Consider the following 22,297-nt stretch of genomic DNA (forward strand, 5'->3'; position numbering starts at 1 on the left):
GGAAGGTCTGATATGAATGACTCACATGAAACAGTTTAGGTACTATGAAAGAGTAAAAGGTGGAGAGTAACTTGCTGGGTTATGAACCTCTGATTCCAAGAAGTAGCAGTATTTTGAATCTGCATCTTAGCCCACTATGCCCTCCTCTCTAACAAGTATCTGATATCACAATGCTTTGGAAGGGACGTACCATTTAATCAATTAGCTCTGACCTGGGACATCTCTTATGAACAATTAACCACAGTATCACACAATAAAGGTCAAAACATTATTGCTTAAATTAGTGCTATGGCAGCAACAATGCTATAGAGTACTGTGGTATCATTGTATGTAAGAAGGATGGCCACCTGAACATACTTCCAGTTGCAGTGGTGCTACTCAGAGGACCGTCCTGCCAGGCCTTTAAATTATATGTTCAGGGGTGATACTATGTGGGGGCACGGCATCTTGATGTTATAATGTGAGAACCTTCATCCTCCAGGAGGAGTTTGACAGGCAGGAAAAGAGATTCCAGACATGTCCTGTTTCCTCTAAGTAAAAAGAAAAGGAGTACTTGTGGCACCTGAGACACTAACAAGTTTATTTGAGCATAAGCTTTTGTGAGCTACAGCTCACATCATCAGATGCTCCTTTTCTTTTTTGCGGATACAGACCAACACGGCTGCTACTCTGAAACCTTTCCTCTAAGTGCAGTTCCTGCATCCCACTAGCTTAGAGGTGCGGCCATGGTGCATTCTCCTTTGGCTGGATATGCACCCACAATTGTCAGATGAGTCCATAGTTTAGGGGTGCTCCTGGATTCCTCACTGACACTAAGCTCTCACATAGCGTCTGCAAGTAATGCTTTCTACCATTTCCAGCTGGCGAGGAAACACCATCCTGTCAGGTGATGTCCTGGCCTTAGTGATACAAACCTTTGTCACCTCCCTTCTAGACTACAGCAATGCAATATTGATGGATGTGCAGCTATCGATCCTTAGGGAACTCCAACTAGTACAGAAGGTTGCATCACATATCCCCAGCAGCGCAGGCTACCACAAATATATCAAACCTGTTGCCCACTCTGCTCTGGCTTCCCACAGAATATTGAGCCAAGTTTAGGATTTTGGGGTTTATCATCAAGAAACTCAAGGGCCTGGTCCCAGAAAACCTAAAGAGACCTAAAGCTTTGGGATGAGCATCATGGTTGACTGCTCCATTCCTCAGGCACAATGGAACATCCTATCACAAAGGTAAAACACTGTGCAGGAGACAGAACTTTGGAGGGGACTGATCTGAGACTGTGGGGTGAAACCCCACAGGATTAAAGGACCTCCCCAAACCTCCACACCTTCCGTTCCAAGTGCCAAGCCTGCTTCCCCAACTTGCCTTTTCTAACACACACAGAGCAGTACAGACAGGCCTGTATTAAAACCTCCCCATCTAAACGAAACACTCCACTGCACACCCATTTCTCCTCTTGGGCAGAGGATATGAACCATTTGTGAAAGGTGTTAGCCACGTTGTTTAATCCATTATTGGAAGGTGCTGAGACCCTACGGTGAGGTAGGAGGGATAAGAATCTAGCTGTATAGAACAGAAGTGATGGGTCCAGGAATAGCTTGTGGGTAACCCACTGCACACCCCCAACCCCCATGACAATGCCAGGTCACGGCGTCCCCGCCGGGCACTGTGATGCGATTGTTGGGCTTTGGCTGCCGGGGGCTGGACTCTTGCTAGCCCAGCCGATGGCAACATTGCTCCTGCCGGACACTGAATTAGGGTCTGTTGCAAGAACGAGAGAAATTTGGGGCATCATGTGTGCTGGGGCCTGCCCCCGTCCCGTTCTCCCACTTGACCCAGTGACCCATGTTCTGGGGCCCCGGGACAATTGCCCCCCCCAGCCCTGGCTATCACAGCCCCCAGCCAAGGTACAACCTCTGCCCCTGCCTGGCTGGGCACGTGGCCAGAGCTGTCTGCCTTGGCCCCGCCCCCACCCCTGACGTCGCGTCTCCACCTGCCTGCCCCGCCCCTGCAGCGGCCTCTCCGAGGTCCCGCCCTCCCTCGGCTGAGAGGCGGCGGCGGTAGCCAATGGCGAGGCCCGGGGTGGGGCCAGGGCGAGCTCGTGACGTCAGAAGGGGGCACCCGGGCAGGTGGAGGGGATTTCGGAGCGGCCGGTGGGGAGAGGCGCCTCCGACAGGACGAGGCCAAGGGGTGTAAGGCCCCTCCCCGGGTGCCCGGCTCAGGTAAACAGCCGGGGGGGGGCAGGGACCCCTGCGGGACGACTCGGGGGGCAGAGACCCCTGGAGAGGGCAGAGGGACTGCAGGGGGGCAGGGACCCGTGGGAAGGGCAGAGGGACTGCAGGGGGGCAGGGACCCGTGGGGAGGGCAGAGGGACTGCAGGGAGGCAGGGACCCGTGGGACTGCAGGGGGGCAGGGACCCGTGGGGAGGGCAGAGGGACTGCAGGGGGGCCGGGACCCATGGGACTGCAGGGGGGTAGGGACCCGTGGGGAGGGCAGAGGGACTGCAGGGGGGCCGGGACCCATGGGACTGCAGGGGGGCCGGGACCCATGGGGAGGGCAGAGGGACTGCAGGGACCCATGGTTTTTCAGAGGGGGAGGGAATTAGGGGGCTGACTCTCGGATCAGCAAACTCAAATAGGGCTCTGGGAGTCAGGCCCCCAGAATTTCCCGGGGACTAGCAGGGCGATCGGGGGAGGGTCCTGAGAGCTGAGGAGGGGAGTTAGAGGGGTGCCGGAGAGAGTGAGAGTGAGAGAGACCGAGACCCAGACTCAGGGTGGCTCAAAGGAGGGAGGGCTGGGTGGGCAAAGGGTACCCAAGGGGGTATGAGATGCAGACTGGAGCACAGGATGGTCCGTGGGATTGCCAAGGGGAGAATACCCAGGGGAGGTGGGTGGGAGAAGAGCCCAGATCTGGGGTTGTGCTTGCTATGCCTGCAGAGGGATTATCTGCACCCCCCCCCCCAGCCTGTCTGCTTGCCTTGTTTTCCTAGCGGGGTATGTGGGATCAGAGGGGAGGGGGAGAAGAGAGATGCCACCAGTGACTTGTTGCCTCAGCTGGGGTATGCCAAACACACTGGTGGTTCTGGGAAGACTTGAGGGCTCGAATGACTTTGCATCTCTGGTATTTTGGCTGTGTGACATTTGCCATTACTCAGCAGTGGCAGGGAATTGCTGTGCTTTGTAAGCGATGCGCTTAGTTTTTAACTCCTTAGACAAGATCTTGTCTGTATATGTTCAGCTTTTTCAGGATATTTTCTAGTTTTCCCAACTTTGTGCACTGGAAAGTTCCTGCTTGAATGTATGGGCAGCCCCTGCAGTGTGATATCCACTATTCTAGCCGATCATGCCATTTCCAGCTTTCTTTCTCTCATCTTCCTGCATCTCCCCCCTCCCCCTTATACAGTTTGCCTGAGCGCTAACGTTAAAATGCACTGTGAGTTTGCAGACCTAGCAAGGCAGGGAAGGTGTTGGCCCTGTAAGGGTGTTCAGGAGACCGGATTGTTGTGTTCAGAGGTACGCTCATGCCAGGGCAGCACTGCGGAATTTCTCTCTCCCTGTCTGTCTCTTGGAGAACAAACACTCCTCCTTCTGGCTACTTGCAGACATAAACCAACCCAACTTCGTGTTGTACTTCACCCAACAGCCTCTGAAGAGGATAAAATAAACCCTGCACTGGTTGCAAAGCGAACTCTGCTAAGAGTGCAATAATACTTTTATCTTCAGCTGTGAGTAAATTCAGAAAGGCTGACAAATAATTTGTGGTGTAGGTCGCTCCAATGGCCGAGCTGTCAATGAACAAGCCTGTAAAAACTTAGTATTTGGTGAGAAGTATGGCAGAAGACTTCTGGGAGTTATGTATTCTAATGTTGGATCAAGGAGAGCAGGGGTTCTCAAATGTTTACAATGTATAAATAACCTCTTAATGGAGCTATTGGATTATACCTTCCCTCTCACAGCATACCTGTGACAAGTGCAGCAATTGCTTGCACGGGAAAGTCATATGTAAAATACATTCCGATGTATTTTTAGCGTCACTTAATGTGATTGATCGGCTGGAGATGTGCGGGAGGCGGAGCTAGTGCCATGTGATTAACGATTCGTCTAGGGCCACCAGCAAATGCTCCATGCATTGTGGTTTAGGCTGTGTTGGTATTTGTACCTAGATGCCATGATGACTGGGTGTGTTAAATGGCATATTGATCTAATTTTAGGTTGAGGGGATATTTTACAGTATTGGTATATTCCACATACTTATCTCTACCTAAAGATGCACATTGCATATTTAATGGTATATTAACTCTTTACACAGAAGGACACTTTGGCTGACCAGCTTCCAAACATGGGGCTTGACTTTTTTCCCCAGAGGAGTTGAGGGCTTGCTCCTTTTTCACGAGTTGTGGCTGGGCACCCATAAAACCGGGCCCAAAGGTTTTTTCCAGCTACTGCATTATTTTCCCCCTTTGCCCTTAGAATAAATACAAGCAGTCATGGATGGAAAGGTCCTGTGTAGTTTCCTTAGTCAGCTATTAAAAACACATAAGCCCATTGTAGCTTCCAGGAGAGAAATGCTTGGCCCCTGGGATTTAAACAGGCTGTTGAACCCAGCAGTTTTGTCCTGTCAGTCGCTGTGCAGAGAGGTCTGGAAAGATGAATCCCATTGCCACAAAACAGAAGTAAGGGAAAGCCCTGTCCATCCCCAGCGCTCACCCGTGCATGTAACATACAGCCCAGTCCTGCACCACTAAAGTCAGGCTTGCCGTTGACTTCAATGGAAGCAGCAATGAACTCTTGCATGAAGAGAGAGGCTTGGTGGCATTAACTTTTCTGCATTAATACCAGGATACAATGCCACTCTTGCTGCCTTTGTAACCCATCCCCTGGCCTTTTAACCCCTACATGGGGTGCAACAGGGTGAGCACGGTTGCTGCACTCCAGCATGGGAGTGAGTGGATGCCACATGAGGGAGAAAACTAGGTTTAGCACTAACTAATCTTTCAAATTCATCAGTCAGAAGTTTTGAGTCCCTTCTTGGCTGCTCCTGGGCTGGTGAGGGTTCAAGGTTTTTTTTTTTTTTTTTTTAAAAAAAAGGGGGGGGGCAGGGTCATGTCTGGAGAGGCATGGGGTCACGTACGCTCCTCCTTGTGCCCATGAGACACTTGTTATACTGCAGTTAAAAACCTGCATTTGGCCCATGCCAGCTGGCTTGGGCTTGGGCTAAGGGGCTGTTTAATTGTGGTGTAGATGTTTGGGCTTGGGCTGGAGACTGGTCTCCAGGACCCTGCAAGGTGGGAGGGTCCCAGTGGAGCTCCAGTGTCTAAACCAAACAGCCTGCAGTCCGAGCACTGGGAGCATGGCATGGGCCAGCTCCGGGTGTCCAATTACAGTGTAGACATACCACTGTTACATGATCCCCCCTCCTAGTTCTCATTTCTGCTATCAGGGAGGAGAAACTTGGCAAGCATACTGCAGTGTCTGTAATGCAGGACTGAGGTTCCCTATGTTCCCTGTTCTGCTCAGCACTATTGACCCAGCCTTTCCTTTATACAGTGCTTGGCATGTGCCCTGGGCAGGATCAAGCCCACTATGTGCATTCACAGAGGTGAGAATATTGAGACTAGAGACCTGTGTGTGGGTTGAGAGAAGGGGAATCTCATCTTGTTTATTTCAGTGTTTGGCTGTCTAAACAACCACATTCCATACCTTCTTGAATCGGTAACAAAAATGCAGGGCTACTCCAGTGGACAGTCATTGAACTCAAAAAGAAAAGGAGTACTTGTGGCACCTTAGAGACTAACTCAATTATAGTTTTTCCTCAACCAGTTTCTTTCAAGCTTGGCAGCTCCCTGGCATTCTTCACAAACGGCTAGGACATGCTGCTTCTAAACTGTAATGCTGAGTTACGCAAAGAATCTGGATTCCTCGAAGCATGAAATGACTCTTTTGTGTTTTGATCATGTTTTGAATTGTTACTTTCTCTCTCACCTGTCTCTTTTTTAAGCAAAACTTCAGCTCAAAGGCCAACCTTTCTAGCGAGTGCCTGACGGTATCAATGAATGAAAGGTTTCAGAGTAGCAGCCCTGTTAGTCTGTATTCGCAAAAAGAAAAGCAGTACTTGTGGCACCCTAGAGACTAACAAATTTATTAGAGCATAAGCTTTTGTGAGCTACAGCTCACTTCATTGGATGCAAGTGAGCTGTAGCTCACGAAAGCTTATGCTCTAATAAATTTTTTAGCCTTTAAGGTGCCACGAGTACTTCTTTTCTTTCTTAGAAGGAAAGTAATTTCTGATCCCTGGCCTTAACTGCTAGCATGATATTATCATAACTGCTGCCTCTTTGATTTTAGTCAGAGAGACATGGCAATTGTCTACAAGTGATCTCTAGTCACATTACACCAAAGCTCAAAGTATGCCTTGGGTCAGTGTGTTCATTTGAAGTAGATGGTTGACCTGTGGAGGCCATTTGGAGGATAACGGAGATAGAGGTGATTGTGTTCTAGGATATGGAGGTTTTTAAGCTGATGTGTAATTAAACAGTTCTTTGGTGCTCCTGATGGCCCGGTCTGTAGTTACTAACTGACTAGCTGTTCGCCTGAGAAAGAAGGTGCAAGTGTGTGAAACTATTGTTTTCCCTCTTCTGGTATCAAACTAGCCATGTTCTGCAGATATGCAACTTGCTTTACATTTCAAGTGACACGTTAACTCTGCCTATGCAATCCCAATCAACTGGAGGAGAAAAAAGCTAAAAGATTTGGTCACAAAAAGTTCAGAAACTGAAGGGGTTACTGAACCTCCCTTTGAAGGCTCTGAAAAGTGACTCTCAAAAGATACCATATGGTTCCATGTCTGTTTCTCAGGGACCCACCTCTCAAATGCAGTCTGTTTAAAGTAAAACCCTTCTGTCAGAAAACTCACCCAGAACCTTGGGAGTCAAACCCCTGCTGCAGGCAGGGTAGACTGCTATAAATGATGATTTGTACTGGTACATCTGGTTTTAAGTAGGAGTCAGTTGTTCTGCTGTAGATAAAGTGAGCTGTAGCTCACGAAAGCTTATGCTCAAATAAATTTGTTAGTCTCTAAGGTGCCACAAGTCCTCCTTTTCTTTTTGCGGATTCAGACTAACATGGCTGCTATTCTGAAATCTGTAGATAATAGGTTACCCTTACACTTGGAGTTAGCGCTGGTGGATTTGTGGTGCGGGCTGCCCTTGATGGCTGGGCTCAGGGCAAACCTTCAGTGTAGACAAGGCCTTAGAGTAAATAGTTCTGTTGATGATGCTCGGGGAGGAATAGAATCCAACTGTGTTGGCCCTGCGGGGGCTGAACTGTTGCTTAAGTCACTAAGACAGCTGCTGTGTCTGCATTGTCACGCCTGCTAAGTGAAAAGGTACCATTCTCGCATAGTCGCTCCTGGGAATAGAAGCACGTCTAAAAGTAGTTTTAAATCAGCTGACAGCATCTGAGGCCAGTGCTGCGTGGAAAACTGTCAAAGGGTGCATGGGGCCCTGGAAGCTGTTTCTGCTGCACACACACCTGAAGTCAGATACCTGTGCTCTTCATGAGACTCTTCTTCCCATCACCCCTTTGCCATGCAGGCAGAATCTGGCGGTTTTAACCTTGTGCTGGGCTCCCCACGTTCAGCTTTCCTCCTGATCCTGTGCCCCAGGGTGTGGCTGACTTGCTCACAGGTCCTTCATGCTAGAAGGCTTGCTGGTTCAACACTTCCTACTAGCATGCTGCTTGCTTGGCCCTGGCTTTGACTGAGGAAACGGGGATAAGCATGATAGTTCCCTGCTACTTCTGCTGGGTGTCATGGGTAGAGCATCATCCTTGGTAGGTACCTCTGCTTGTAGAGAAGACTGGAGAAGACACGCTATGCTGGCAGCCATCAGAATTTCTGTCTGGGAGGAAGGCATGTAGTTGGTGGCAGGGTCTCGGGGATAATAGTCTGTTTAGGCTTTGCCCACCTCAAAGTGGCAGTCTTACCCAGCTCTTTCTCTCCTGGGGAGCTAGAAAAGAGGATGTAGGGCTGTCTGCTCTGTTTGCCCACTAGAGGCTGCTGATGGGACAGGCTGAAGGAGCTACTTGTTTCTAGTTTGGACTGTGAACGTTAGGGTCTCCAGTCCCCTGCGCTGTGAACAGGAGCTGCTCACATACAACATTTGGGTGCTTATTCCCCAGTAGTTCTTCCCTCTCAATAACCATTGAGACAGCAGAGGAGTGCCCCAAACAGTAGAACTGCAGAGAACGAGGAACATGCGTTAAAACTCTCCACCTCATTACAGCTCAGTTAGAATCACTTAGGGGACTTGAGCTTCTGCAAAAACATATTGCTAAGGGAACTTGATTTAGAGGTTTGGTAATGGATATGGAGTGTGTCTCAACTGGGATGCCAGCTCAAATCCAGCCGAGGTTAGTGATGACAGAAAGATGTTGCTTTCTGATGGCTTTTTGGTGGCATATGTGGAATGAGTTTGTTGGCATCTCCTTTAATTTCCTAGCGGACAGTTGTGCAGATAACAGTTGTCTGACACTAACTGGGCACTCACGGGCAGTTGTGGCAGAAAAGCCAAGGATTGGATGGGCCATGGGGACAGAATAGATGTTGAACGCCCAGGAGTGGTCTCCCTGTAAACTAGAGGGTGTAACATACTGGCATGGCAATGCGGAGGAAACTGCTGTACCCTGCGTTCTGTTTGGATACACAAGGGACATCACTTTGCAGGGCTGTCATTTGGGCGCCTATTACAGTGTAAAATTCACACCTTCTTCTTTTTTTTTTTTTAAGTTTATAATAAAAAAATACTATTAAAATAACCTGGGAAGATCATTAAATAGCAATAAAGATAAATACCTAGTCCACAGCTGCTTAGTTGTCATTGCAATCTTTATAGTCACTGGCAATATATTCAAACAGCTCATGGTACAAAACAGCAATGAGGCACCTTTTTTGCACATACGTGTTCTTTGTATAAAAAAAGCTGTATTGCATTCGTTCCAGCATTGGCGTTGGGGTAGTATGAACTCTGCCAGCTGGCTTTGGGAGGGAAACAGGCAACACTGCTTCTGGAAGGCCAGTGCTTTACGTAATCTGGGATTTACAAAAGAAGTTCAGAGGCTTGGCAAATCTTGTTTGCTATTGTTCCTGCTCAAAGTTTACTGTAATTCTTGGGTTCACTTCCAGCTCTGATTTCTGGGCTGTACTGAGGAAGATGCCAAGAATCCAGTCAGAAGAGTCAGGTGTATGTGGCATCTAGTCCCTCAGCATTTCCCAGATGAAACTATTATGATGTTTCACGAGATTTTTTTGAGCAGCTTTGTGCAGCTTTATAGGGCTTGGCCTCTGGTCTCAGGACTCTTCCTCTATCCACTTAGTGGTATTTGTTTTTTAGTTGCTCTGATACCCTGGAGAAAATCCTGAAACATCACTTTTGTGTGTGTTGGGGAGGGTGGTGGGTGAATGCAATCGTATGGGCGCCTATCCCAAGTGCATGATCAAACTTAGAAAGTGCCAAGTAAAAACTGGCCCTGATTCTCAGCCTCTTCCACCCTGTGCTGAGGCCAAGAACGGAGGGTGAAGATGTCATTAAGCCAAACTTGTACTCCCTGCAGTGTGGGCCCTGCAAGGGGCAGGCTGGCTCCTGCTGTAAGTTAGAGCAGCCCTAGATGGTGATGGTTCTAAAAGACTTCACTTAGATGCACTTCCTTTGGATGATTGTCTGCTTTTGACATGTCCCCTATATTGGGGATTGGTGGGGGGCAGCATAGATCCAGTCTGGTAGGTGTAAGCCAGCTGGGAATCCTTTTTTACACACCTGGCTGTTCTCTGAGGGGCCATTTCTGGGGGCCAGAGTAGCATAAGGAGGCTGAGGTGTGAGAACTGGGCTTCTTGAATGTAAAAAATAATCAGAGTGGAGCAAATTTCTGAGGTGCATGCTTTTTGACTGCCAGACACCTTTGATTCTTAGTCAGTTATTTCAAATTCTGATAACTAACATTTGCACATGTAGAGTTTCTTTCATCTGAGGATCTCAAGTGTTTTACAAACACCAATTAAGCCACCCAACACCCTGTGAAATCAATTAAATAAATTGATTATTAATTGATTATTAATTATTAAAATATTCTTTGCTCCTGCTTGTACTTTTATATAGGTAATTAGGAAATGGTTCCCCTCTTTCTTTTTAATTTATGAGCTTATTCCTTGTTAAATATAACCTTCTGGCATTGTTTTTAAAAAAGCCCAATTCTGGGTACCAGCAAACTTTTTTCACCTCATCTTAATGTGCGACACTCCTGTGCTTCCCTAGTACGTAGTAAAGTAAAATTGGGAATCCAGGCATCATGAAGACATTAATAAATCATCTTCTTATAGGTGATTTATAACTCATTTCACATAGGCTACTAGATGGTAATTACTTTTTGCCACAACTGATTTGAGCTATATTTGAACAAGAGATCCAGAGCTGCGTATGCCATTACCAATCCTTTGAGACATCTAGTATTGCCATCTGCTGTGTAAACTAAGTGGTTTGGGAATCTTTGAGGATGTTGCATTAAATGTTGACAGGTGCAGAAGAATCTCACAGGTGTAGAAGACCACTGCAGAAGTTGTGAACTCACTGCAGCCTAGTCATGAGTCTGATACGTATGCTGGCTTCTGCAGAACGCCAGATCTGCCTGGTGTAGGAAATAAGGTTGCCAAGCCTCCAGGATTGGCCTGGAGTCTCCCAGAATCTGCATCCATCTCCCGGGGACTATTGAAAGCAAGCCAAGAGATTTTAATAGGACATTTTAAGAAAATGACATTGTCATGTTGGGGGGAAAAAAAATTCTCAGTCAGAGTTGACAACCCTAATAGGAAATGGCAGGGTGGATTGATGGCTGGAAGCACTGCTACAGCAGTTAATTGTATTGTTAATGCAATAATGCATTTCCATATTTAAAATGACTCCTGACCACACACATCTCCCTCTTTCTGGTTGCTAATGGCTCTATACCTTGAGACAGATGGCAGCTGATAAAACAATAGTAGGGAATGCAGCATTGCCCAATGCAGCCAGGATGCCTGGTTTCTATTCCTAGTTTACTGTGTGACCTCGCTTACCTGCTATGTTTCCTCCTCTTTCAAATGGTGCTACCTCTTGCCCCTCGGGGCTCTGTGGGAGGATCAATAAATCGGTGTTTAAGGGCTTTGCATTTCTATGGCCCCTCTTATCCAAGAATCTTGGTGGTGGTACGTTATTTTTTTTTTTTAGTTAGCAGTTGAAATGTCTCCTTCAGAACTTAGGCTCCTTTAATTAGTAATGATAAATCTCTGATAGGGCCAGGTTCTATCCTAAATTGCACCCATGCAACCCACAAACTTCAGTGTTCAGCACGGGGACGAATGAGGGCAGGAGCTGACCCACTCTTCAACCACGTTGTGCTGTAACGTGACTTTCTCTAGCACTGTTGATGTTGTGCTAGATGCATGTGTCGGTGACGTGGAGGTAAACCTCTTCTGGATGGTACAGATTGTCCTCATCCAATCTGCAGGCTTGTGAGTAGCCTAATTCCAGGCTGACAGATGGGGTCAGTGCCACTTGGGGATTTCCTCAGATGTAGGAGGGAGGCTTTAAATAAAAGAGGGAATCGTTTGTAGTGAGTTGCATAATTTGAAACCAGCTCCTTGCAAACACTGACTGGTTCTGGGCTGAGTGAGAGACACTTTCTGTCCAAAAAAAGTTTATTAAAAATCACAAGTGGTACAAAATAGAGTCTTAAAAATCGAGCTGTAGTACTGTGACTTGGTATATGGTTTTTTTGGTAGCAACCTTCCTGAAGTGACTACCGGTGATTTGGGTGTCTACCATGAGATGCTTTAAAGAGGCCTCATTTTTCTGAGGATGGGTGTTCAGCATTCTCACCATTGGATCCTTCTAAGGTATTTCATGTTGGGCAGGGCATCCAGTGTCAATAGTGACTCTTGAAAATCTTGGCTCCTGTGTGATGGCCAATTTAGTCTTCAAGGAATGCAGGCAAGTCAGCACTGGTTAGTGCTAGCTCCATGAAGACCTCAACTCCCCTATCCTTAGTCCCCAGCTCTGCCAGTCTATCTGGGTCTCTAACAGCATAGTTGACACCCAAGCAGAATCTGCATGTTTGTGATCTGGGCAGAAAACTGGTGGTAGGTATCTACTTAGGAGTAGCTGACCGCTCACTTGTGATGGGTACTTGATCAGAAGTACATGACACAAGAAGAGCACCAGAATGCGCATGTGGGGCTGATGAAATCCCTCCAAGCAGGCAGTCTACAAGGGAGAAAGGAGATCTTGGAGCCAAGAATCAAGCCACAATTTGCTCAGATATCTTCCCTTAGCATCACTATTTCCTACAGACAATGACAAGCCAGTATCTTGCTTCTGTAGGGTCGGCAGCAATGAGAATTCTTGTAATTGACACTTGGAAAGCCAACTCTGCAGGAACCCATCAGCCATCACTCTGTAAAACGTAGTCTTTTTCCTATTTTAGGAGTGAACCCATTTATTGTTAAGCTAGCGAAGCTTGCACAGCAGCAGCTTCTATAGCAAAGGGTACAGATCGAGCAACGCTTGAGGAGAAAATCCAGAGTCTCTTTCCCAGTACAGCACAGCACAGCACTGCCTCTGTTGGTTTCTCTTACAGTAGCTACTGCATATTTCTGCCACCCAAATGCTAAATGTCTGTAACTGGTTACTGAAAACACTAAAGAAATGAGAAAACAAATGCCATGTGCACAGTAGTTAGTTCTCTCTTGTAGCTTCCACGCTGCCTTCCTTTTCTACGCACCTGCCTCTGCTCTGTAGTTCAAGTTAGTTACAGCCCTGAGCACAACAAATAATGATCATCTACAGATGCGCTTGGCAATTGAATGAGGAATCTCATTTGCACAGGGCAGTTAATTCCCTGTATGTTTTAATCTCTGAGACCATCTGTGTCCCTGCCTAGGCTGGGGAGATGATAGAACTCTCGGGATTTATTCCAGGAGGTGAACATGAAGAGTACTGCCTGCAGATACCTTCCCTGGGTCAGAGGAGGATAGCCTCATTAGCTTTGGAAATAGCTGCTCACGTTTTAGTCAGGCAGGCAGCTTTGTGGCTAGGAAGTGCCACCGGGATCCAGGATGGGCTTTCAGAGAGCCAGTATACTGAAACTAAGAAATAGAAACATACAGGCCTTTGTTAGCACCTTCCACCCAAGGATCTCAAAGGGCTTTGCTGGCCAATGAACGAAGGCTCACGACACCCTCGGGAGGTAGGCAAGAATTGGTATTCCCCACTTATAAATGGGGAAACTGAGATGAAATGATGTGTGTAGGGTTGAAGAGCAAGTGTGTGGTGTGTGGCAGAGCCAGGATTAGAACCTAGGGGACCAATCTCCCAATCCTTTGCTCTGTCTGCTAGAAGCACCGCTTCCCTGACTTCTAATATGCTGTGATTTTATTGGAGAGAGAGGACAGATGGTCTTGGCTTAAAGGAGGCGGCGAGGGGCAGACGGGGACAGGATGGGGACTTAAAACAACTGTGTGTGTGAGACCAGCCCTTCAACAGTGAAGTGTCTGTTCTTGATTGTGCTTCCTCTGCCAGGGAGCAAAGGGCTCGGATTGCTTTGGTCACAATTGAGTGCCTCCGGGTAGCTGACACTTGGAGTGATGACAGACCTAGAGAAGGCCATGCCCAGACAGGAGGTGCAAATCCTGGAGGAGGACGACTCCTGTATTCACAAACCAGAGAAACACTCTAAATACACGGGGCCTAGTGCAGAACAGGCAAGGCTGCTGCTCTTTGGGGATCTGTGCCTTGTTTTTCCCCATTACATCTGTTCAATTGATCAAATCTGTAGACATGTGCTTTGCAGTGGTCACATGCCAAATACTATGCTGCATCAGATCGCTGTACAAACAGCCTGTTAATCTGTAAAGCACCATGGTTGCGTAGGGTCTAGGCATTTACCAGGGATGAAACAAGGCTGAGTGCAGCTGCTCTCTTTTCTTCCTTTTGCTTTAGGGAATTTAGTTTCCCTTCCACAATTGCTGATGAAATGAGGACTTGCCAGACAAGGGATCTGAGCTGGGGTCAGTAGATGGAGACAGGGTCTGGCGTGGGAGTCTCTTGAGCTCTTGGCCCTCCAGCTAGTAGATGCAGGGGGAACAGCACCTGGTAGGGGAAGAAGAGGTGTCACCTGCCTCTTCAAAGATTTGCTCCTTCTCTAGCTCCCCCTTACTCATGGGGTAAAGGTCCCAGGGGCAGAAATTATGACTTGTCAGCTCTCTCCCCTCACCTAGTGCCCTGTAGTGGGGTGGAGTCAGGGTGAGTCGAAGAGAGAGAAAGGGGAATGTGGGCTTGAATGGGAGTGATGGTGAAGAGTTCAAAGTAAGTGTGTGTTTGTGGGGAGAGAGGCAACCCCCTTGTACCTGGTTTCCAATTTCCAAGTGTGGGCTTTTGTTGTGGATAGAGAGAAGGTGCTTTAAATTCTAGATACAAAGCAGGCCCCTGCATTGCCTACACCCTGGATTTTATAATGAGGCTGTGATGTCCCCCCAGGGAGGGACACTAGGTGGATGGAGGCAGTTTGTATCACAGGTCCTCCTAGCTAACCTGAAGTGCCTCTTAGCCTGAGGACATCTGAGTGTCTCTCTCCCGCCTCTCATTCCCACGGGTTGAGCTCACTGCCTCTGTCCTGCTTCATTTGGAGGGTGTCACACCTGGAACTAGAATCAAAGTGTTAGGTTCTGTATCTGAGATCTTGTCTACACGGCAAGTTACTGCACAGCCAGCAAGGGTGTGAATCTAGAGCACACCAGCTTGCTGCATGGCAGTGTCCCATGTGGATGCTGCTATGCCGTGTAAGTCATGGAGTTTGGCTTGGCATGCTTTGCTTTGTCATAGTGGTACATCTGGTGCGCTGTTGATTCACACCCTGTCCTGCAGGGCAGTGGCTTGCCATGTAGATGAGCTCTTAGAAGCAACTGAGATTGTGAACTCTTTTTGCGAATACAGACTAACACGGCTGCTACTCTGAAACCTGAACTCTTTGAGGCACAGATTGCCTCTCTGTTACGTGTGTGTTTGTAGCACCTGGCAGAATGGAGATGGCACCTCTGTGTGCTCCCACAGTACAAATAATGATCATGGATTTTTCGGAAGAGAATTGAAGACCAGTCTGAGATGTGTACAGTGAAAAACAGAAGATCGGTTTGTACCTGCCCGTTTTTATTTCTGGATTGTGATGCCTGAAACAAGTAATTATAATAAGTCCTGCCTTTTTATGTCCAGGTTCTTGCAAAAAGCAAGTCAAGGTTCCACAGCTTATTACAGCTGCTGTGAACAGTATCCAGGTTACAGATTGCATTAGTGGACTTCCCATGCAGCCTATCCTTGCTGTGGGTTGCTTCTGAGCCTGATTCCTAGGGACTAATGTCACAGCTGGTACTGGAGGGCTGAGGTCACTGTGCTAAGACTCCCCCAAAAGTTGTACAGCTTCAAAGGAAATTTTTTTACGCTGTGATTGAAATACTTTGTAATCCTGGTCGCCATAGTAATGAGTAGCTTTGCAGACCTGCTCTCAGCAGCCTTACTGCCTCAGTGGTTAGCTTTCTAATATAGCTTAGGAATTCAAACCGCACATTGTCTCTTTTAAGTCAGGTTTAAAAGTGACCTGCAAAGGAGGGAAAAATGAACGTGTCCTTTTGGGCTTCTTTATGATGGATAACAAAGAACTGGAATTCTTCTCTCTATTTTATTTTAAAGGGTCTCTTCCTCGTTATTTACTACCTTTGGAATATTGGGCCATATCCTAAACTGGGGTAAATCAGTATGTCACTCCCAGTTTACACTGGGTTAGCGGCTGGCCCATCAATTCTTGTCTTCCCTTATTTATGCTGGCAGAGCTAGAGAAGTAGAGTAGGAGCTTTCTCAGCCCTCAGCTGAAGGAAGAGTGGGGTTTAATTTTTCACAAGGAGAGCTCTTCTCCCAAGTCTTTTCAAGGTCCTTGAATTCAATAAATTTAAAAAAAAAACAAAAACAAGTAGTGTTTTAACAGTCTGGTTGAAAACGCCGCCTCCTCAAGCTTGTTCAGGTTTCATTCTTGGTACTTGTAAGGATCTCCCACTAATTCTTCAGTGGTCTATAGTATTTTTTTTTTTTTTTTAAAAAAAAAAAAAGCTAGACAGGATCTAAATTGCTAATGTACAAAACCAAAGCAGGATAAGAATGGCCATAATTGGTTCAGATCAATGGTCCATCTAGCCCAGTATCCTGTCTCAGACAGTGGCCAGTGCCAGAGGTTTCAGAAGGAATGAGCAGAACAGGGCAATTATTGAGTGATCCATCCTGTCATCCAATCCCAATTTCTGACAGTCAGGTTTATGGACAGCCAGAGCATGGGATTGCATCCCTAGCTATCTTGGCTAGTAGCCATTGATTGTCCTATCCTCCATGAATGTATCCAATTCTGTTTTGAACCCCATTATACTTTTGGCCTTCACAATGTCCCTTGGCAAGGAATTCCACAGGTTGACTGTGTTGTGTGAAGTAATACTGCCTTATGTTTGTTTTTAAAGCTACTGCCTATTAATTTCATTGGATGGCCCCTGGTTCTAGTGTTATGTGAAAGGGTAAATAACACTTCCCTATTCACTTTCTCCACATGAGTCATGATTTTATAGACCTCGATCACATCCTGTCTTTGGTGTGTCTTTTCTAAGATGAACCATCCCAATATTTTTAATCTCTCCTCCATATGGAAGCTGTTCCATACCTCAGTAATTTTTGTTGGAATAAGCTATGTCAGTAAAAGCACAGTTCTGCTGGTTTAATCTGCATCTACACTCTGAGTGCTTTGCCAGTTTAAAAAGTATAGCTCTATAGTGCAGCCATGCCTCATAGAACAAAATAAAAGGCAAGTGGTGCCAGTGCATGTTAAAACAATAGTTAAAGATGCCTCTGTTTGCTTGATTGTCCAGAGAAATGTGCATAGACTCTGGTGGCCTAAATGACAAATTGTGGCCGTCTCACTATTTATATAGTCCAAGTGGTATACTGAGCACTACACATCCCGAGTCCCTGCCCAGAAGAGCATACAGACAAAGGATGGAGGAAGGGGAGCAATAGCAGGTAGTGCATTGTGCCTTACAGGGCAACAGTTGTTTGTTAATCCCTTTGTATTAGGCTAACGTTTCTCTGCGGAGAGGATTAGGATGTAGAGGTTTTATGGAAGAAGTGGTAATTTATTAAAAAGTAAATGTTTTTTAAAAAGCCCACTAGGAGGCTCAGTCAAAACCCATTGGGATTTGGGGGGAGGAGACTCACTCAGTCCCTTCACCCCCATGCCTAATGGAGTTTGCCTTTACATAACTGATCTTTTTTAGGCTTATCCAGACCCAGCATGAAGAGAAGTGAAGTATGCCCCAATTTTCAGTCTCCAAATTCAGTCTCGGCATTTCTGTAGCTCAGTCAGGCTCTTGGTGCTTGAGTCTCTTTTGTTTTCATACTTGCGACCTGAAATTTGCACTCTGTGCATGTGTGTGAGATTATCATCCGAGGCGCTCTGTGAATTGTAGGTTTCAGAGTAGCAGCCGTGTTAGTCTGTATACGCAAAAAGAAAAGGAGTACTTGTGGCACCTTAGAGACTAACAAATTTATTAGAGCATAAGCTTTCGTGAGCTACAGCTCACTTCATCGGATGCATTCAGTGGAAAATACAGTGGGGAGACTTATATACACACACGGAGAACATGAAACAATGGGTTTTATCATAACACTGTAAGGACAGTGATCACTTAAGATGAGCTATTACCAGCAGGAGGGGGAGAAGGGAGGAAGAAAATCTTTAGAGGTGATAATCAAGGTGGGCCATTTCCAGCAATTGACAAGAACGTCTGAGGAACAGTGTGTGTGGGGGGAATAAACATGGGGAAATAGTTTTACTTTGTGTAATGACCCATCCACTCCCAGTCTCTATTCAAGCCTAAGTTAATTGTATCCAGTTTGCAAATTAATTCCAATACAGCAGTCTCTTGTTCAAGTCTGTTTCTGGAGTTTTTTTGTTGAAGAATAGCCACTCTTAGGTCTGTAATCGAGTGACCAGGAAGGTTGAAGTGTTCTCCGAGTGGTTTTTGAATGTTATAATTCTTGATGTCTGATTTGTGTCCATTTATTCTTTTATGTAGAGACTGTCCAGTTTGACCAATGTACAAGGCAGAGGGGCATTGCTGGCACATGATGGCATATATCAAATTGGTAGATGCGCAGGTGAATGAGCCTCTGATAGTGTGGCTGATGTGATTAGCCCTATGATGGTGTCCTCTGAATAGACATGTGGACACAGTTGGCAATGGGCTTTGTTGCAAGGATAGGTTCCTGGGCTAGTGGTTCTGTTGTGTGGTGTGTGGTTGCTGGTGAGTATTTGCTTCAGGTTTGGGGGCTGTCTGTAAGCAAGGACTGGCCTGTCTCCCAAGATCTGTGAGAGTGATGCGTCGACCTCCAGGATAGGTTGTAGATCCTTGATGATGCATAGAAGAGATTTTAGTTGGGGGCTGAAGTTGATGGCTAGTGACATTCTGTTCTTTTCTTTGTTGGGCCTGTCCTGTAGTAGGTGACTTCTGGGTACTCTTCTGGCTCTGTCAATCTGTTTCTTCACTTCAGCAGGTGGGTATTGTAGTTGTAAGAACGCTTGATAGAGATCTTGTAGGTGTTTGTCTCTGTCTGAGGGGTTGGAGCAAATGCGGTTGTATCGTAGCGCTTGGCTGTAGACAATGGATCGTGTGGTGCGATCTGGGTGAAAGCTGGAGGCATTTAGGTAGGAATAGTGGTCAGTAGGTTTCCAGTATAGGTGGTGTTTATGTGACCATCGCTTATTAACACTGTAGTGTCCAGGAAGTGGGTCTCTTGTGTGGACTGGTCCAGGCTGAGGTTGATGGTGGGATGGAAATTGTTGAAATCATGGTGGAATTCCTCAAGGGCTTCTTTTCCATGGGTCCAGATGATGAAGATGTCATCAGTGTAGTGCAAGTAGAGTAGGGGCATTAGGGGACGAGAGCTGAGGAAGCGTTGTTCTAAGTCAGCCATAAAAATGTTGGCATACTGTGGGGCCATGCGGGTACCAACCGCTGATTTGAAGGTATACATTGTCACCAAATGTGAAATAGTTATGGGTGAGGACAAAGTTCAGCCACCAAGTTTGCCGTGACGTTATCGGGGATACTGTTCCTGACGGCTTGTAGTCCATCTTTGTGTGGAATGTTGGTGTAGAGGCTTCTACATCCATAGTGGCCAGGATGGTGTTTTTAGGAAGATCACCGATGGATTATAGTTTCCTCAGGAAGTCAGTGGTGTCTCAAAGATAGCTGGGATTGCTGGTAGCGTAGGGCCTGAGGAAGGAGTCTATATAGCCAGACAATCCTGCTGTCAGGGTGCTAATGCCTGAGATGATGGGGCATCCAAATCAGACGTCAAGAATTGTTCAAAAACCAGTCGGAGAACACTTCATTCTCTCTGGTCACTCGATTATAGACCTAAGAGTGGCTATCCTTCAACAAAAAAAACTTCAAAAACAGACTCCAACGAGAGACTGCTGAATTGGAATTAATTTGCAAACTGGATACAATTAACTTAGGCTTGAATAGAGACTGGGAGTGGATGGGTCATTACACAAAGTAAAGCTATTTCCCCGTGTTATTCTCTCCCCCCCCCCCCACTGTTTCTCAGATTTTCTTGTCAACTGCTGGAAATGGCCCACCTTATTACCACCACTGATTATCACCACTAAAGGTTTTCTTCCTCCCTCTCCTCCCCCTCCCCCCCCCACCGCTGGTAATAGCTCATTTTAAGTGGTCACACTCTCCTTACAGTGTTTATGATGAAACCCATTGTTTCATGTTCTCTGTGTGTGTGTGTGTGTGTGTGTGTGTGTATATATATATATATATATATATATATATAAATCTCCCCACTGTATTTTCCACTGAATGCATCCGATGAAGTGAGCTGTAGCTCACGAAAGCTTATGCTCAAATAAATTTTAGTCTCTAAGGTGCCACAAGTACTCCTTTTCTTTCTGTGAATTGTATTAGCTGTGATAAAACACAGGACTCTGCATCCCCATATGTAGTATTATCTGCATTAATTAACACAACTATTTTTTTTCTTCAACTTTGCACACTAATAAGAAATAGTCCAATATGAACCTCTGGTTCAGCCATCTGTTCCACTCCTGGAAAAGTCAAGTAAACGCTCTTGGAAAGTGTATGTAAAAACATATAGGTATGAGTACCTGGCTGTGTCGTTTAAGGGATTTTTGTGGGTGTGGTTGTCTCTTTAAAAGCTGGAACTCTTTATTAACTGATGTCTTTTCTCTCCCTCCCTTTGCTTTCATGTCCTGTCCTCCAATGGATTATGGCACTTCACCGGCGGGCTTCCTCCGATTGCTTCATCTCTGGGTGAGTATGTGCTTCATTAGACTACTAGTGAGCAGAAATAAATGGTCCATATGCCTTTTTTTTTTTTTTTTAAACTGTGACCCCTTTCAGTTGAAAGGAAACTGGGTTGGCTCTCCTGGTTTATCCTTTGGTACATTGTTCGTTATACAATTGCAGGCTTTGCATATGGAGTCTGTGTGGTGGTGGTGAAATAGGAGGTGAAGTGAAATGTGTGTTTAGGGTTTTGGATAATGAGAATGAGTTTGTTGCTATTTCTGGGTATATTTTTATTAAAGCATCTTTATCAGTAGGCTGTTCTTGCCGGCCAGGATTGCTTTGTATGCTTGCCATTGAAATAAAACATGTCCTTTCAGTTCTACTTATAATTCACTTGTTAGTGAGAATTGTTTTGCACTGGGAAACGAGAACTACTTTCTCCCCATGCCCCTCCTTCTGGAAACTCCCCCTGAAAATGGTGGTGGTAGATCAGTGCTGCAATTATGTAGGAGATTTCCCTGCAATGGACAGATAGCGTTGGAGGTGAAGCCACCCCAGGATCCGCAGTCTCAGATCTGCAGACAGGTGAGCAGCACTTCACTATAAAAGTAACAAATGAGCATGCAAACCACAGGCAGAGAGATAGGGAGGGAGTAGTGCCAGTACAGTGCCTTCTGGTCTCTGCTTCTTATTGACGAGTTGAGTAGAGTCTTGCGCTAATTTTGTACTGTACCACAGACAATTTTTATGGGCCTCGCTAATCTCCCACCAGTCTGACTCCACTGGCTTCAGCAGTTACATGTGAAATTTTGGCCCTGCGTTCCTCAAGAATTCCTGTAGAGCAGTCTGGAACTGCTAGTGTTAACTTATGAAAGCCCCTTGTAATGAGCCTCTCCCTTTTTGGCATAGCTGTCTTTCTGTGTACCTGGTGCCTTACAGAGGTGACAATGTAGGACAGTAGATTTCGGTGCCTAAGTGATGTTTTAGCTCATTGTTTTAAATTCTAATCTTCTGAAGTGTTAAAGATTCACCTCCAGTAAAGGTTGCTCTCTTCCACAAGGAAGTGGGATGTAGGACAGCAGAAATCCAGAGCCAAAAGGCTGCATGTATCTGGGTGCTTGCTGATGCAGAAATGCCAGTCACTGAAGAAGCATTTGCACTGAAGAATGCAAAGGGAACTTGGGAGCAGATTGGGCTTAATAACCAGGCAAATGATGTTACAGGCTCACTTTCAAAATGACACTCCTGTCAAGAGGGCTTGTGGCTTTAAGTAAGGTGTAATGGGCATCTCCTACTAAATAAAATATAAGCCCTAAACTCTGGATTCCTTGGGGAAGCAGTGAAAGCAAAATGCTACATCAAGGATCTGTTTGTTTGGATTGTTGGAATTGGTGGGAGCTGAGCACCTGTGAAAGTCAGGGCTACAGCCAACTGATCAGTAGCTCCAAACTTGTTTTGATCAGAGTTAGTCTCTCTCTCTCTCTCTCTCTCGTACGCACACGTGCACACAACCCGAGTGCATTCACAACAGAGTCAACCTCTTAGTGTGTGAGGAACAACTGCAGGAAAAAGTCCTTTGCTGTTGTGTTTGTTGGAGGGGGAACTGGCATGTGCAGCTGAATAAAGCTGTTCACTTACATAATATTCAATGACATGCATGCTTCTAAGGTAGCAGGCAAGCTTCCAGCACAGCATGTCTAGGCGTCCAGCTACTTAGTCGGCCTGTGACCTGAATAGCGAAGAAAAGAGGCCTGCTGTTTGTATTTGGTTGCAGCACTTAAAATCTGCTAGTATGCTTTTGCTTCTGGGACTTGGTCTCCGGGAATGGTGACTGGACTTCCTCAGGTGACTGACCTCCATATTT

At 46.3% G+C, this 22,297-nt stretch overlaps 1 protein-coding gene across 12 annotated transcripts in view; it reads left to right on the forward strand.

Moving 5' to 3' along the window:
• Positions 1-2,092: 2,092 nt before the first annotated feature.
• Positions 2,093-22,297, forward strand: part of EPB41 (erythrocyte membrane protein band 4.1) — a 206,427-nt gene continuing 186,222 nt past the window's right edge. For 10 of the 12 annotated variants that reach the window (XM_038377825.2, XM_043506176.1, XM_043506173.1 and 7 more), the window contains exon 1: positions 2,093-2,225. The gene's annotated coding sequence lies outside the window, so the exon portion shown is untranslated. The remainder of the gene's footprint in view (positions 2,226-22,297) is intronic. The other 2 variants (XM_043506174.1, XM_043506177.1) reach the window with 1 other exon arrangement.

This window comes from Dermochelys coriacea, chromosome 19 (assembly GCF_009764565.3).
Source record: "Dermochelys coriacea isolate rDerCor1 chromosome 19, rDerCor1.pri.v4, whole genome shotgun sequence".
NCBI lineage: Eukaryota > Metazoa > Chordata > Testudines > Dermochelyidae > Dermochelys > Dermochelys coriacea.